This window comes from Euprymna scolopes, chromosome 4 (genome assembly GCF_053919585.1).
Source record: "Euprymna scolopes isolate OS-2025 chromosome 4, ASM5391958v1, whole genome shotgun sequence".
NCBI lineage: Eukaryota > Metazoa > Mollusca > Cephalopoda > Sepiida > Sepiolidae > Euprymna > Euprymna scolopes.
Window position 1 is genome coordinate 165319888 of NC_136485.1, and position 18625 is coordinate 165338512.

An 18625-nucleotide genomic window follows, 5' to 3' on the forward strand; every position below is an offset into this window, starting at 1 on the left:
AAGTCTGATGATAACACATCACAAAATATGACTGTGTATTTTTATAAAGATGTTAAAGTTTAAAATTGGCATAATGCCAAATAAACGAATTTCTCTCTCTCTCTCTCTCTATATATATATATATATATATATATATATACATATATATGTGTGTGTGTGTGTGTGTGTGTGTGTGTGTGTGTGTGTGTGTGTGTGTGTGTGTGTGTGTGTGTGTGTGAACGGAAGTTTGAATGTATGTGTGTGTGTAATTTCGGTTGGGCTTATTTTTATAAAATTTCACACGAAGGTACTATTTGAGCCTGTCAGTGTTTTTAAACAGATTGTGTATCGGAATGTTTTCGATAAGTATCGATAAGCGATAATGGAAATAATCTGACAAGAATAAAAAAAACGGACGATTTTGACCAAAGTTAACACTGTACACAGCCCACCATAACAAATGCATTTACGAAGTTTTATTATCACACAAGACAAAAGGCCCCACATATAAAATCAAGAGTAGGTTCTTTGATATAACAGAAGCGCACTCGAAATAAATGTTTTTGATAAGAGCACAATTACGCTTGCTTATCATTTGATTCTTAATATGGATGGTCAGAAAGTGATATTTGTGTCGTAAAACCATTTATCATTGGGACCATTTTGTACAGATATCTCTTTTTTACAAGTTCTGTGGGGATAGAGGCGAGGCGGCATGTACAGGCCTAACAAGTTGAAAGTACGTACAAATCTACACACAGGCGGCTTAAAGGTTATATTAACATCGCTGTTAGTTTAGAGTGACAAGAAATAGTTTCGGTGGCGTTTTTAACGAGTGAGCAGCCCTTTTAAGGGACAGTGCTGCTCACCCAGATCATGGGAGAGGTCTAGAAAATGTGACCTAAAAACTGTCTGTGTTCCTATTTTGGACAGGTCACTTACCTGCGGCTGACAGCTGTTCATTTCTGCGGGGGAAACAAAAAGAAAAAACAATGTGATTTATTCGCAAGAGAAAACTAAATTGAATATTGCTATCTAGAACGTAAGGATACTTCTTGATACGGAAGAGACTGTAAATACAGAGCGAAGGACAGCTAGTGTTGCCAGAGATTTAGCAAGCTACAACGTGAATATTGCTGCTCTATACGTTTTTGTTTTTTGGGAAAGGCAACCCCAAGGGAGTAAAAAGGGAAGGGGTTGGTTTTGCTATCATTTCAATTAGAACAACCTTATGGAGTTAGTGATCGGATCATGATTCTGAGAGTACGTTTACCTTGTCATTGTTACGTGTCAGTTATCTCAGTATATGACTCTACTTTGGATAGTACGCAGAATGTCAGGATATCAAAATGGGGGTTATCAAGATCTAGAGAATTGTATCAAAGGGAGAGGCAAAGTAAATAAGACCTTAACCTGACGGGTTGGAAGTGATTACAATACCTGGGATGCCTTAGGAAAAGATGGCCTTGGTAAGACAAATGATAATGGGATTCTTCTTTTTTGTAGCTGTCCACTGAAGATAATCTTTCAGTATGTAACACCTTCTACCAACAAAACCCATTCACAAGGTAACTTGGATACACCCTAGAACATAACATGGTCATATTCTTGATTATGTTATCAGGTGTGATTTCAGGATATGTGTACTGTGAGTGTTATGCGAGGTACGAACTGTGACATTGATCACTATTTTGTTCGTGCTAAAGTTTAGTTGTGTATGAGGAAAAGCATCAGAGCCAATGGATTAAAAGTGCCTAAATGCATAGATGTCTTAAAGTTACAAAATAAGGATGTGTGTGAAACTCTTAGGACCCTAATTATAAAGGTCTCATTTGACGAAATTTGGGAACGATTCAAATCATAAGTATATAGCAAAAGGGTTGACATTTTTGGCTTTAAGAAAACCAAATATAGGGATTGATTTGATAGAAATGATTCTACTATCACCCGTTTCTTTGAAAACAAAACGGCTTACGAGATATTGTTCTTTTCTAATGAATCAGTTAAAATAACTGCAGAAAGGATGTATAAAGAAGCAAAATTAAAAGAAGAACAAGTGGTGGGCCAATTTGCCAGCAGACATCCAGACAGATTATGGCCTCAAAAATTCCAAAGATATGTATTACAAAATCAGACAAACTTTTGGACCACAGTCTCCAACATTGGTACCTGTGAAATCTAAACATGGTTCTGCCCTTTACAACAATGTTGAGAGGATCATAGCACGATGGACAGAATCTTTTCGAGATCTTTTTTAATAATCTTTTTGATAATCCAGCTGAAATAAATGATATAGTTATTGATTATTTCGCTCAAAAAGATATCTTTGGTGAGTTGATGACTCACCAGCATTGGTGAGACCAAAAGCACATTAACAGAGATTCATAAGGGAAAAGCACCCGGACTTTGTGGGATACCTGTTGAAATATTGCTGTTTGGAGGTGATAGAGTTATTAATGCAATCCACACACTCACCCTTGCTGTTTGGTATGGTAATGTTATCCCTCAAGAGTGGATTTATGCTATATTGATCTCTACTTATAAAGGAGAGGGTCAAAATTTGAGTGAGATGATTATAGAGGCATTAGCTTGCTTGAAGCAGTGGGAAAGATTTTAACAAAGATGTTGTTAAATCGTTTGCTGAAAAAGATTTTTACCTATATTATTCCAGATAATCAATGTGGTTTTAGATCTGGCCGCGGTACAATGACATGATATTCTTTGCGCGAAAAACTAATGGAAAAATGTATGGAACAGCAAGTGCTTTTGTATCAAGTTTTGTCGATCAGACAAAAGCTTTTCATATCATTAATCGCAATGTACTCTCGAAGATTCTTAAGAAACTAGGCTGACCTACTAGTTTTGTCGAGTTGCTTCGGCAGTTACACCATAATATGAAAGCCTGGGTTAACTTTAATTGGTCTCTGCCTGATCCAATTTCAGTTTAAAACGGTGTGAAACAAGGTGATATACTTGCTCCTGCATCATTTTCCAAAAATTTTGCTGTGATGCTGATGCATGCTTTTAACAATTGCGATATTGGGGGGGGGTCGGTTTTGCACATCGGGTAAACTTTTTAAACTTGGATGTCAACGCAAAATTGACAATTTTTCAGAACATTGTTCTTGAACTGCAGATGATGCAGACCTTGTTACACATTCTGAAGCAGGCACACAGATGATTATGAGTAAGCTATCAGAGGCGTGTAAAGCTTTTGGACTTACCATAAGCCTTATGAAAACATATATTATGTATCCCATAGGAATGTCATATGTGTAACCAAACATCCTCGTTGATCGTAAGAAGTATAATGTAACGGACAATTTTGTGTATATAGGTTTACGCTGAGTAAGGACTGTACGCTTGATGCTGAGATAAATCACAGAATACTCCAAGCCAGTTATTCTGGAGAAACATGTGTGGTAGATCGGGGAATCACATCAAAAAACAAAGTTAAGTGTTTACGAAGCATGCGTTATCACTACGCTGCTATATTAGTCAGAGACTTGGACAATATATAGAAGGCATCTCAAGTTATTGAAAAGGTTTTATCAAAGTTGTATTCGGAGAATACTTAATATACACTGGAAGACTCTAACGCCTGACACTGTGGTTCTTGAACGATCAAATAGTTCTAGTATTTAAATGGAAATCATTCAAAATCAGAAGCGCTAGACTGGACACTTAGTATTATGGAGGACAAAAGACTTCCTAAACAACTGTTTATGACGGGATTGATAGAAGTAAAAGACCACAATAAAATCAAAACTCGTATACATTAAAGCCTTATATATTTTATAAAAAAAATTGCCTTGTCGAGTTTTGACTTATTCGTGTTAATAAAACATAGTAAATAGGCAAATTCTAATAAAATATTATTTATGTCCTTTCTTACGATTTTCTGGGGATGTTTCCATTGTGATATAAAGAATATTGATAGCAACATCAAAATGTAGTATTTGTCTTTGTAGTAAAGTTCATGTAGCACTACAGTTTATATTATACTACAGCGCATGTGATACTAATAAAATTAAAACAAGAGAAGTTGTGTTAAAAGTAATTAAATATTTAATTATTTGATGGATTTTAAAGAATAAAACTACAGTACTCTTTTAAAAAGTATAAATCTAAACCAAACTAACAAACGAACTATAAATAAGCTTAAATGAAAAGAGAATTATCATTTTTTTAGTTATTTATCTTCTTTCGATTTTGACATTAGACGTTATATAATTTAGGTTGTTTCTTTGGACCCGTGACTAGAGTCAATAAACCAATTTCAATGACGTCAGCAGGTTACATAACTTAGTTCCTCGGCCTTCTTGATATATTACAAAGGTGACGTAAAAACACGGATTGATTATCAGGAGCATCCATAACTGTAAAATCTCAATAACATACATAAATATAACAATAATTTTCCATGTCATTAGTTTATTTATAAACGTTATAATTTCATATTTATTAGTCTTAGAAATGAATAACATTATGCTATTAAGTTCGAAATTCAGTTAAAAATGAATTGCGCATTTCATTTTTAAGTATTTTCTTTCCAAATACCATTTTTCTACTCCAAATAGAATCATAATAAGCTGGACTGCAGTTCTTATCAATTACTTTAATAATATCAAAGCAGTCAGGATAATTTATACGTATTTTCCTTGTCTTTTCCCTTTTAGCAAAAACCTGTATTCTTATTAAAACCTATGTTATATTCTAACCATAACGCATGCACAACTGTCATTGGTTATTTTGTATTGTATTCAGTAGATATAAAGAAACCTTCTTTAAACAATCCCTAGTTATGAAAATAGGGATCACCTGCATAAATGATCCCTAGTTATGAAAATAGGGATTACCTGCATAAATGGGTGTGCCATTTTTGTGATACATTTTCAGCTTTTTTAAAATTCACCAGGACTAGCAGAACCCGTTGAAATTCCAGAGTAATTGACAATTTATAAATACATTACGGTTAAAATAGAATAAAAATAAAATAAAACAAATGCCGACAAAATTTAAAACAATTTATAGCAAATTCTTTTTTAACCTGTTAAAGATAAAAAGAATTGATTTTAAAATGTTAGAATATTTTCAATGAAAATTCCACGCATAACTCATTGTTTATTTATTTTGTTTTTATTTGGGGTTTTTCTGAATAATTTTTATATTAATTATAAACGAACAAATTTGAATTCATGTGTACATTTTTAAAGAAATTATAATAAAAAAAACTTACAGTTTCTTCTCAGCATCACTTTTTAAATTATAAAATAAAATATCCAACTTGAAACCGTTAACAGACAGCCATGTTTTTTTCACATTTTTGGAGACGAAATTGTTTTAATGATTTTTGATTGAAAAACGTGACTATAAATGCAGGTAATTCGTTTCTTATTAATTAATGTTTGCGATGGTGATGATTTTCTTGGTACACTGGATATACGAACCAGTAAATTAATAATTAGATAACGCTATTGCGTGCCAGATTTATGTACGAATATTTGAAAATAAGAAAGGAATTAGGTAAAAAAAAACTATAAATTTCATTCGTCTTTTCGTTCGTATGTTATTCTGAGTTTCATGTTTCAATGGTTATATTTTGTAATTGCTTTTCGTTTCGAATCGTTTATCACTGAAGTATCGTGGTCCTTGACATAACATTTAAACTAGAGTGTGTAACGCTGTTATAGACTTTCAATCTGCACAGCGGAAACTAGTGATCAATTGAGCCAGTAGCATAAACCACGTACAATGGATCGATTCTTCCGGTTTGACCAGAAACTGTCTACGGAAGTATTTTCTCATCGTCGATAGAGAGATATTTCTGGTGTCTTAATGTTATCAGGCTAAAAGAATAACGGGCCGGATTAGTTCGTTGAAAGAGTTTGGACAAGGAACAAAGGACTGAGATAAGAGACCAGTTTTCCACATGGGCTGAGAAGCAGATAACTTATTTCAGCACCAATGAATCTTTCAAGTGGGAGGCAATCAGCAACATAAAACCCTGATTTGCTAGACAAGAGGCGCTAAGTCGATAAACATAAACGGCAAAACGAAGCGGAAGTAAAATGGAAATCATTTTATCTATTTTTAGAGTAGATTCCTTTCTGAATTCCACACTCCGTATATATATATATATATATATATATATATATATATATATATATATATATATATATATTCGTTTTATTATCCGCCATCAGGTTTCATGTATTTGCTCTTGTCTCTATCTCGCTCTCTATTTGTGTCTCTATCTGTCTGTCTGTCTGTCTGTCTTTCTGTCTGTCTGTCTGTCTCTCTCTCTCTCTCTCTCTCTCTCTATATATATATATATATATATATATATATATATATATATATATATTAAATTATTGAAGCAGTGTTTCATGGTGAATAACTAATGATCCCTTCCAGAAAATTGGTTCTATTGTTTGTTTATGTAAGTAAAACTAAAAACGGGAGATTAATGTACTTACTGAAAGAATAACGTTCCAACGAAGGACAAAACATTATTCAAATTCGTAAATGACGGAAAAGAATCCCGCATTCAGTCAGAAGTGGATAAAAAAATGTTACTTTGTCAGAACATGACGATTGTCACTTTTTTCGTCTTTTGTTTGTTTATTTCCATTTTAATGTCAGAAAGTTAAGCATAAAAAGACATACAATTTTTTTTAAACGCCTTCAGGAAAATATCTCTTACTGGCTTAATGATTTCGTTTCCGAACTCAAAACTACAACAAAATCATAGCATTAGTCTGCAACTGTCAAAAATAAGTCCTGCTACTTGTGTGAAATTCTTTTCAATTACACTTGTCTTATCATTTGTCTTATCATTTACCGATCAAGCAAGGTTTTTTTTATATTTTCAACAATTTTAATCATAATTCATAACAATTATCTTATACCTGTATAATTTTAATCATAATTCATAACAATTATCTAATACCTGTATAATTTTAATCATAATTCATAACAATTATCTAATACCATATATATATATATATATATATATATATATTATATATAAATTATACCTGCATAAATTCAAACTCCTCGTCATTACAAACAAAAATGCTGCTTTTATTGTTTTTGGAACGAAAAAAATTGAGGTATACAATTTATTTTTTTCTTTATTTATTTATTTAAATAGATACCACGTTTTCATTCTATTTTCACATTCTTATTTTTCAAGTTGTGTGTTTGTGGTAATTGACCGGTTTTTCTTTTCTTTTTATCTTTATGTCTTTAGGACTTCAACGCTATTCACAGCATATCAGCAACTCTTTTCTTCTGACTCCAGCTTAGAATTGCGCTATCGACGTAACTGGACGCGGAAGTCAAATTGACATTAATTTATATACAGGTGTAAGAAATAACACGATTAGGGTGGATGGATAAATATATATTGTATGATATAAAATTAACGACCGATTGAGAGAGATGTGGAAAAAAACTAGCAAGGGCAACGTAACGACGCAACTCGACATGTATATGTGGAACAGAAATGAAAGCTATATAAAAAGTAACAAGAAGCTGCCCTTGTGTTAACTTATTTCCATCGTCTTCCAGTCGAGTACCGCCACGGGGGACGAAGAGTATAACAGATGTATGACTGTTTATAATTGTTAAGAACTGTACTCTCCTATCTGAATTGAATGTTACTTTCAAATATTCTTTGTATTAAACACCAACCATACACCAGTACACATATACACACACACTTTGCATTTATACGTTGATATAAAAAGTTTTACATAGACGCCATGACACCAATGCACAATTTGCTATATACATGACAAGAACGAATATTTACGGTCACATAACATGACGTTGCATTGGATTGTAAGAAAGTGTGTAGATGACTCTATAACACTTGTTTTAATTTTAGTATTTGCAAATAATATCGTTTTTAATTATTCAGTCCATGACAAACATTTCATGACTATAGTGTGCTTTTTCGTACTGTTAACGGTGTTGTAATCATTAGACGATGGCATATATACATCAGGGAACTCTGCTGAAACTGAGAAAACCATGATTGTTACCCCGACACTTTGAATGGCATCAAAATAAATATTTCAGTGTTATTAAAATATTTTCATCAGCAACCATTTAAAAATAATTCATAAATATTATTTATAGAAAACAATTTCGAATAGGATATATTAAGGAAAACCTGGCAGTGCAGACGTTCTTTTGCAAGTTATTGTCGTTGATAATGAATTTGTACGGAAACGTATATACACATGCATAATATTAGTGAGTGTCAATAATTTTTGTATTCTGATTAATTCATATATATATATATATATATTAATGTGTATATATATATGTGTGTGTATGTGCATGTGTGTGTGTGTGTGTGTGTGTGTGTGTGTGTGTGTGTGTGTGTGTGTGTGTGTGTGTGTGTGTGTGTGTGTGATACTCACGTCGATTTTGTACGTATGAAGCCCGCCAGAACAACTGCAGGGAAACATACAAAAAATGGTCACTACCAAAAATCGAATAACTTCCAAAATTCTATTTAAATTGACAGAAAACTTCTGCTACATTAGGTCAAACCTATATAGCACACATCGCCAAAAGCTGTACTACAAAACTCAGTCTTTCGCTGGCTGATGAAAATGAGCTTCCAGGGGCTGCAGACATATTTGGATTCGGCGGGCAAAGTTCTCGATAACCCTCCCGCATTCTTCTCATGGGATCTCTTATTGCTGCTGTGAGTACTGCCTTCAGGTCTGGAATTTTCTGGGGGTTATTGCTATACACTCTGTACTTAAGGTATGCTGACAGATAAAAATCGGAGGGGGTTCAAGTCCTGCGGGCCACACCTGTGGCTAATCAGTCGGTCAGCAAGACACTGCTATAGCCATGCCAATGTGTTTGAATCATCCTGCTTGAATCACTTAAGGACTCTGACAAAACCATTCTGCCGACAAAGTGCTGACCAGAAATGGCCAAGAACCTCGGCATATCGCTGGGTGTTGATTATCACAGATCGCTTGTTGTCGTCCTCGGACCAGAATGGTCCAATGATGCCATGTTTGGAGATGGCGTCCCAGCCAGTGCATTACAGAGCGTAATGTTTTTTGCAGACAGTACTCAGGAGGCGTGCTACTTCAGAAGATGGTGTTCATGATGATGATACTCCAGAAGATGAGTTCATCTTACCTGACAACAGAAAATCTACCTCGTTCGAAAACCATTGTCAAGGAAGTCTAGCGCAGCGTCAATTTTAATCGCAAAACCACTGACAAATAATTACTCACTTGCCCATGTCGTTTCTTTATCCTCTAACGATACAAGTCAAGAGCTACGATCAAAATTGTCTTCAAAGACTCCTAGTTGATTCCAAGCCCATGACTTCTCTGATGCACAGACTGCGAACAACTGAGTCTCTTACTGCAACAACGTTGTATAATTGCTTATTTTAGTCGTCCACGGTGTGATTGTCTGTTAATGTATTTACCAATGAGGTTATGCACAGTCTTATGAGTTCTGAACTTGTTGATCCATCTGTAGATTTTTTTTATTACATTTTCACCCCAAACAAGGCACATTGCCACTTTGGTGTAGGGGGCTAGTATCAGGGGCAGCAACTACTGGGGCACTATGTTGGGATTTGGGCAGCAAGATGTCGGTTCACGTTACACTTGAACTTCTGCATGTCAGTACAGTTAGGGAAGCAGGGACTTGGAATGGAATTCCAGAGTCTAGCGGTTCTGGGGAAGAAACTACTGGAGTAGAAAGATCTTTACATCTAAGGATCTCTACTGTGTGGGGGTGGGATTTAGCTGCCTGTCGGGTTTGTCGAGGGTGTCTACGTCGTGGGGGCACAAATGATTCAGTTCGTCAGAGCATTCACCATTAAAATACTTGTAGAGCAGGCAAAGGGATGCAACGTTTCGTCGATGGGACAGAGGCTGAAGCTTAGATGCCTGTTCAGGGTCTATCAGATTGGAGACTCTCTTTTGAACCTTATCTAGGAGCGAGACACTAGCAGCAGAAACACCAGCCCAAATGTGACAACAATATTCCATACATCGGCGAATGTTTGCCTTATAGAAGTACAGGATATTTTCAGGTGTCAGTAGTTTCCTAGCACGGTAGAGAGAGCCTACCTTCTTCGCAGCGGCACTGTCAATGTTTTCAATATAATTGTTCCAACTCATGTTTCTTGTGAACGTTAAGCAAAGAAGTTTGAAAGATGTACTCTCAGACAGGGAGTCACTGGCCATTGCAATGGGTGGTAGAGAAGGTTTCTTGTAATTATTGAAGGAAACCAGTTTAGTCTTGGCAGCATTGAATGCGACCATCCATTTATGTCCCCATTCCACTACAGATTAGAGGTCATCCTCTAGTGTTTTTGCCATTTCTTTAGTTATGTGTTCATTTGTTTTCCTGTCATGCCTGTTATAGAGCGTGGTGTCATCAGCATATATACCCATCTCAGAGGCAGTTTTGTCGATGAGGTCATTAATAAATATTAGGAGCAATAGAGGTCCAAGGATGGACCCCTGAGGCACTCCCGTATTTATATCACACTGTTTAGATGTACGACCGTCGAGGACAACCTGGATTTTTCTCTTATCTAAGAAGGATTTAATCATGTTACGTATTCTACCAGTGATATCGTATGATTTAATTTTCCTGAGGAGACCCTCATGCCATACCCTGTCAAAAGCCTTAGATATATCTAGAGCTACCGCTCTGCCCTCCCCCGCTTTGTCCAGTAAATGGTATATACGTTCAGAGAGTACGGTGAGGATGTCTGCTGTGGAACGGGCTTGTCTAAATCCATATTGTTTGTCAGTCAGAAGTTTAGCATCTGTAAGGTGCCGGGTTAGAGCATGGTTAATTAAGGTCTCAAATATTTTGGCGAAAAGTGGGAAGAGGCTAATGGGGCGATAATTTGATGGGTCAGTTCTTTCGCCAGAATTCTTGAATACTGGTACCACAGAAGCAGTTTTCCAACAGCCCGGAAAGCATGATTCATGAAGGCATTTGTTGTAGAGTTTGGAGAGAACTGGAGCTACTTCGGCTGAGCACTTTTTTAATGGCACAGCTGGGATGAGATCAGGTCCACATGCTTTTGAAGTGTCAAGTTTTTTATGATAGTGTGTACCTGAGCAGGGTTGATTTTTAGATCGTCTTGCGTTGCGTCTGTCCGCAAAGGAAAGTCAGGCAGGGGGTGGTTGGAAGGGTCCAGTGTGGAGTTCGAGGAAAACCTGCTGGCAAGCATATTAGCTTTGTCGGTTGCTGAGCAAACAACCTCGTGATTGTTGATTAGTGGGGGAATTGTTGATTGCCCATTATTTACTACACTGTTGTAGATTTTCCAGAAGTCACGATTTCCTAATTTTTGTGCTTCGATGTGTTTTTTAGTGGTTTCAGTAAATTCTCTCTTAGCTGTCGCTATTTCTTTCTTAACGTTACTTCTAGCTTCTATATAATTCTGTTTGTTTGAACTGAACTTATGTTGGTTAAATATGCGGTATGCATGCTGCCTTTGAGCAATGGCAGTTGCGCAAGTCGAAGTAAACCATTGGGAGAGTGGGGCTTGCTATAAAATTTCCGCATGGGAACATGTGCTTCAATTGCTGTTTTGGACCATTCAGTGGTCTTATTTGCGCACTGTTCAGCAGGAAGAGAAAAAATATATTTCCCCATGGGGCATCTCTGATAAGATCTCTGATGGCTTCCCAGTCAGCCTTTTTATAATATCTCGTTGTTTTTGAGCACTGGCTCTTCAGTTTTGGTTCTAGAATTTAGGGCGATTTCTACCATTATCACTGCATGGTCAGCGTTCCCGAGTGGGCTGTCAGCATTTGTTATAGAATCCTCGGGAACTGTAGTCAGAAACAGATCTAGAAGTGATGCGTGTTGTTCTTGCTGGTCAGGGAAACGGGTTGGAAACGTAACCATTTGTGATAGGGAGTGAGATATATATATGTGTTGAGCTACCCGCTGCATCTGTGTGAGTAGAGAATACAAGCCAGTTTTTGTGGTGAACATTAAAGTCACCAAATACATGTACTTGTGCGCTAGGGTTGAGGGAGAGTGCTGTGTCTATGCTGTCAGAGACTTTGTTTATTATGGTGCAGTCCTGGGTCGAGGGAGAGCGGTAGAGAAAATAAAATAGCTAATGTTATGTTGTATGTTTAGTCTAAAGCACATAAAGGCTTGATCGTCCGTTTCTAGCTTTGTTTCTCTAGTCAGGGGGAGGGTGTTACGATTGTAGACTCCAAGTCCGTGCATATGTCTGTCAGAGACCTTACGGCAGAGTGGGAGATATCCAGGCATGTTAAAGTAGTTAGAGGGGATGGAGGAGTGTAGGTTCGTCTCGCTTAGTGCTAAGATATCCGGGGTATTTGTTAGGAGAAATGCTTCAACATCAGCTAAATTAGTTCTAAGCCAACGGATGTTCGTAAATGCAAGCCTCATGTGAGGAGACAAGTTGGATTTGTTTTTCCCTAGGCCTGGTTATTGAGTGGACCGGAAATTCACAACATCCGAACATTTCTTTGAATTGCAATTGAGTTTCATGGATAGACTTCAGCGGAATATATGCCTTAACTATAAATTTATTTTCCTCGGTAGTCCATAGTCTTTCGAAGAGTAAATTTGGTAGACTCTTACAAAATAAATTCTTTTTAGTAAATCTGGAAAATATAAAGCATTGATGTATTATTTTAAAGGTTATTCGACGATTTTTTGTGCGTCACCTTAATCCCAAGTTATATATACTAAAACATATGTATGTATATATATATATATATATATACATATAAATATATATATATACATTACACACGCACACACAAACACACATATACACACACACACATATCATATCATTAGTTTTTCTTTTATACATTACTACTAATTTTATTCTGTTATCTATTGTTTTCGTGGGTTCCATTTATTCCGCTTGTTGTTTTTTACTTTTATTATCATAATCATATGTTTTACTTTAATTCATCATTTATTATAATTTATATGGCTACATTAAGTATTTCTCGGGTAAATTCGACACGCGGCTGTCAAGACTTTAAACTCCAAAACTCGACACTCTTTCAAGTTGACTTGCACACGATTAATACTTCTTTCAACTCCTTCACCTGTTCCTTTCCAGTTCGTTTTCATTCACCTGTCTTATTTATATAGCAACGGCAATAGTCCATGTCGCCCATGTGACTGTCAACCATAGAACCAACTGGATGTCGTCATTTTAGCCTTTCTTTCATTCTCCATTTTGTTAAATGACCGATCCTTAAAAGCACGCACACATGCTATCCAAGCAAGTTACGATTTACCATACAATTTAATGTTATTATCTTTATTGTATATTTATTTATATTTTTAATCGATATATATATATGTATGTGTGTGTATGTGTGTATGTGTGTGTGAGAGAGAGAGAGAGAGAGAGAGACAGTGAGTGAGATTGGAAAACCAAGAGCAGAACGACGGAAAAGAGTGAAAAGAAAACCAAAACAAACAGACGTTGTATTGAGACGACAGTAATAATGTATCTATTTTTTTAATTTAATTTATTTTATTGTATATTTCACAAACTTCAGCAAGTTAAGTTGCTGATATGCCTGGGATTGTGTAACGTTCTTGGAGAATAAAAACATTTTATTAATTTCGGGAAAAATATTTCATATATATATATATATATATATATATACATATACTTAATTTACTCACATAAAATTAATATACTAAAGTATAGATTTATACGTAAACTTTAAGTATTTACTTCAACAGTGCTCAATACGTAGATACAGCTAGTTAGTAAGTTATAAAATGTATATGGCGCTTAAGCTACACTGAATATTCGCGTTTCATCCACTCTAGGATTCTTCAGGCTTATGCGCATAAGCCTGAAGAATCCTAGAGTGGATGAAACGCGGAATATTCAGTGTAGCTTAATCGCCATATACATTTTATAACTTACTATATATATATATATATATATATATATATATATATATATATATATATATACATATATATATATATATATGGTTGACAAGAACGTTCTTGCCGAAGTTTTAATTTTGATTTCAAATGCTGTACTTGCAAAAATGTTTTCGTTATAATACATTTATTTTATATATCATTTATATTGCGTTTTCGTTCTATCTAATGGTTTAAGTTAAACTCGTTCAAAACAGTTATGTCTTCTTTTCAGAACGTTGAATACAAAATAGAAAAAAACAAATTCGCACGATTTTCATATTTCAATTCCCGCTAGACTGAAAGGCTGTTGAAACAGCTCGTGGTATCAACGAAATGCTTGGCACAGAAACCACTGCTGAATGCACAGCACAATGGTCGTTTAAAAAATCTCGTGGCGGCGACGAGACACTTGAAGATGATAAGCATAACGATCAATTAGGAGGCTTAGTCGAAGCCAATCCACGAACACCGTTCGGTCCTTGATATGACCTAAAACTATATCCGATAGTGAGGCCCCACCTTGCGGGCCTTGGGGAGTGTGGAGCCACCCTTTAATTGTCGTTGTTCCCAGGTCAACTCTGGCCCGGAGTGGTAGTATCTGTTAGGGTCCCAACTATAGGTTAAATAGAATCTGACTTAAAAAAAAATATATACTCCATTAAAAATCGTCCTCAAAATAACTAGATTTGTTAACGAGCATCTCTCCCCCCCCCTCTCTGGCTTTCTTACTCTTTCTATTTTCTCTCTCTGTGTCTCTATAAGAGAATAGAGAAGGAGAGAGGGAGATAGATAGAGAGAGAGAGGTGAGTAAACGTGGAGGTAGACACGTTTACCAGAACCAAAGGTCAGCTGACCAAATTACGTATGTGTGACGTGGTTGGCTAGATCTGTGAGATTTGATTTGAGCTTTGAAGAAGACGGACGTTTTTCCGTGGTCCCCCTCTTAACTGGGGAGGGGGGAGACGAACGCTGACGTGTGTGAAGAAGAACCACACAAGTAGATTTCACTTTACACCTGCTGCAGGACCTCTGGGGAAAGTGAAATAAAAAACTATAAAACACATTCATCGTCTTGGAGTGATAAATCTTCGTCAAACAGGTATCAAGTCTCCCTCCAGGATGAGAAATTTCCAGATTGTTCGTTTTGAAGAAACAGAGGTAGGTTCAGAAATTACATGTCACACACACGATTCTCTTTATGATAATCAAACACACAACCATTTATATTAGAGACAATCATACGCACACGGAATCTTTGATGTTATACAGTGTATACACCCAAACGTAAAAAGTGCCCCTAAATGAAGAACTCTATATAACATATTCAAATGTAACGAAAGCTCAATTTGGTACCCCTATAGGATAATCTCGATGATAACGAATATATAACAGATTCGGCATTAAATAACCTGAAAAAGGTTGATATGCCGTAAAACAAAAACAACCGACTAACCAACCACGAACACCGTTCACCAACGTTCTTTATATTCAAGAAAATGAATCACGACCTCCCAACAACTTCCGAAATTATCGTCGAGCTTAACTCATCAAAATTAATTAGTGCAATTCGTGTGCAACACTGTAAAACTAACCGTTATATTTTAGAAATGTTTCTATTTACAATGCCTCCCCTCTGGACAGAGTTAGACACCAGGGTCGTTTTTTAACGTTGAGAAAAAGAACAAAAATAAAAATTGTCTCAGTCGTGACGGACTTCTCCTCCACTGACAGAAAACAAGAAATAGAAGTGCAGCATCTGAAGAACAGATACTACACTTTGATCTTGTCCCGAAAGTGTTTAATGAAACTATGTACATAAATGAACAAATCAAATATCTATCTCTATCAAAATTTAAAAGCAAATTCCATGAATAAATCTTCTTTCCCAGAACTGCTCGTCTGTGGAACTCTGTTCCGCTGGCCTGCCTTCCGGTTGAATACAAAATAGTAGACTTCAAATCCAATGTAAACAAGTTCTAGTCGAGCCATTCCCATATACAATCAAGTTCTACGCAATTTACTCCTTAATGATTACTAAACTACCATCGTACATTCATTAGCCCTTATCTTCGAGTGGCCCTCGGGTCTTGATAAGTGGTGACTCCCAAGCAAAATGAGAGGACTCGAGTGATAACACTTTTTAGAGAATATGAAAATATAACCATAAAGTTATATTTTTCCGAAACCAGAAATGGCAACTATCAAACATAGTTTTGTTTTCTTTCGTGTTTTAACCCACCCAGATGTTTCACGTGTCAGAAAGTACATCTGATAACGTTATTTTTATTTCTTATCAATTTACCGTTAAAACCGTAGACGGAATCTTCGATGCATTTGTTATTTCTCCAATGATTCCTGAGACCGACAAAGACTGCGACGAAGTCTTCCATATTCATTGCAGTAAAATCACTCTGAGATTTTGATACGATGATGCCAAAATTGTTGCGTGCATCTTGATTTTCTCGTGATTAGTGTCATTCCGTCAAATACCGTCTTACCATTGCGAAATTGTTATATATTACAACTAACAATACAAAGAACGATAAAAGGCGAATTCGTCGACCATTAAAATATTTGCTTTTAAAACGGGCCTTAAGATTGTCCATTCATACAATATATATATATATATATATATATATATATATATATATATATATATATATATATATATATATATAAACAAATATGACAAAAATCTATATTCCAAATTTCAAGATGCTGACCATCTACAATTTATTCCTTTAAGTATGTTGACATGCACAATTCTGGACAGCACCTCTTCGTAGCGCTAAATCATTCGTTTAATAAAGATATCAATCAATAAATTTATTCTGCTCTTAACTCGTCAATAAAAAGCACCTATTGATCCATTAAAAGAATATGAATGTATATGGGCATGATTAAAAAATCTGAACATTTGGAGAGAATTTGCAATTACCTTTCATTTTTTATTAATTTATATATATATATATATATATATATATATATATATATATATATATATATATATTATATATATATATATATTTATATATATATATATATATATATATATATACTCCTTGTTTGTATTTATTTTAGTAATTATATGTTGCTATGTTTCGGTCAGTTAGTTACCAGTAACTAGAGACCTTTTCAGGCGATACACCTTATACGAAAGCTAAGTTTGCAATGAAAATATCAGTTCTTCCTCGTCACAGGGAGTTAATATCAGGAGGTTCCGTCAAATGTGAGAAAAGATTTGTTTTTATGCAAATAAAACCTAATAGGGTGCAAATTTTTAGTCTTTGTTTTGATATGGGAGTAAATGGGGAGAGATGGGAGGTTAAGGATCGAGATAGAGGTAATTGAAAGATTAGAAAGAATAGTAATCGTATGCGCGTGTGATGGCCGCCCTGAATCTATAACATAATAGTGTCTATAGGTTCAAACAGTAGGGAAATGTGGTTTTGGCATATCTATGCTACAAGAGAGTTTCAGATTTAATCGTGGTTATTCAGTTATAAAAATGCTTTTAATTTGACTAGAATTGTATGTGGTCAAAAAAATGTACGACTTACGCTGCCCTCTTGTATATCCCCGCCCCACCATTATCATCCCTACACACATTAGTGAAGAGGTCAAAAGATAATAACGAAAAGAAAAAACGCAAAGAAGAAAATAGGAAAAGAAAAAAGAGGAGAAAGAGGAAGTCAAATCTTTCGGCTGATATCCTCTCACATATTTGTGGTCAAATTATGCATTCCAATAGACAATGGTAGAAAGTCCTGCATTCCTGAAATGGAATCAATCTTCGTGTGTGCAACCCATCTTTTCTGAATCGCTTTCGAAATATCCAAGAATACATGTGGGTAGAGAGATCTTGATGTGTGTGGAATCAGTTTTCAATCATTTATATAAGAAGAACAGATCTGACATCACTATGTTTTATTTAATCAAATGACGCCAGGCAAATGATGCAAGTGTCCATATCCATAGTATGTTTCCTTTTAGTAGCTCGCTCAATGGGGTCGGAAGTCGTGATGTATTTGAGAATTTGAAAAAAATTGAAAGCAAAATAATATCAAATGTTTAGGAAAGAAAAACCAAGAACAGTTTCACATTTGTGTAGAAAAGCAATGTTTCTAATGTAAATATTTTAATAAATAAATTATTAAACATTGCGGAGAAAAATTGAGCATTAACGTGCATAGATACAATGTAAATAGTTTATAGTCAGTGAAATAATTTATTTAAATAAATCCAAACCTAGAAATTTGTGAATAGTTGTAAATTAAACAAATAAATTAATAATAAAAAATGTGATGAAGTGCAATATATGTGAACGAACACAATGTCACAAATAACCGTCCTAGGCATGTAGATACAAGTATGAAGTGATATTTCAACATATGAATGATATAATTAATACAGTAATTCATTATACTATAATGTTTTTATTTTCAGTTTTTCATCTATTCATTAATTTTAGTGTTATTTATACATATATCGAAATCTGTTGTATTTTTATATTGATGACGGTCGGAAAGAAATACAAATTAAAAAATATTTTTTATCAAACGGTTACAAGATTTCGCGTGAACTATCATGAACGTAATGGCAAGGAATGAACGCTGCCGAAATAATTACATTATTCTCAACGGTTTTCATTTGGATGAATTTCACTACATTT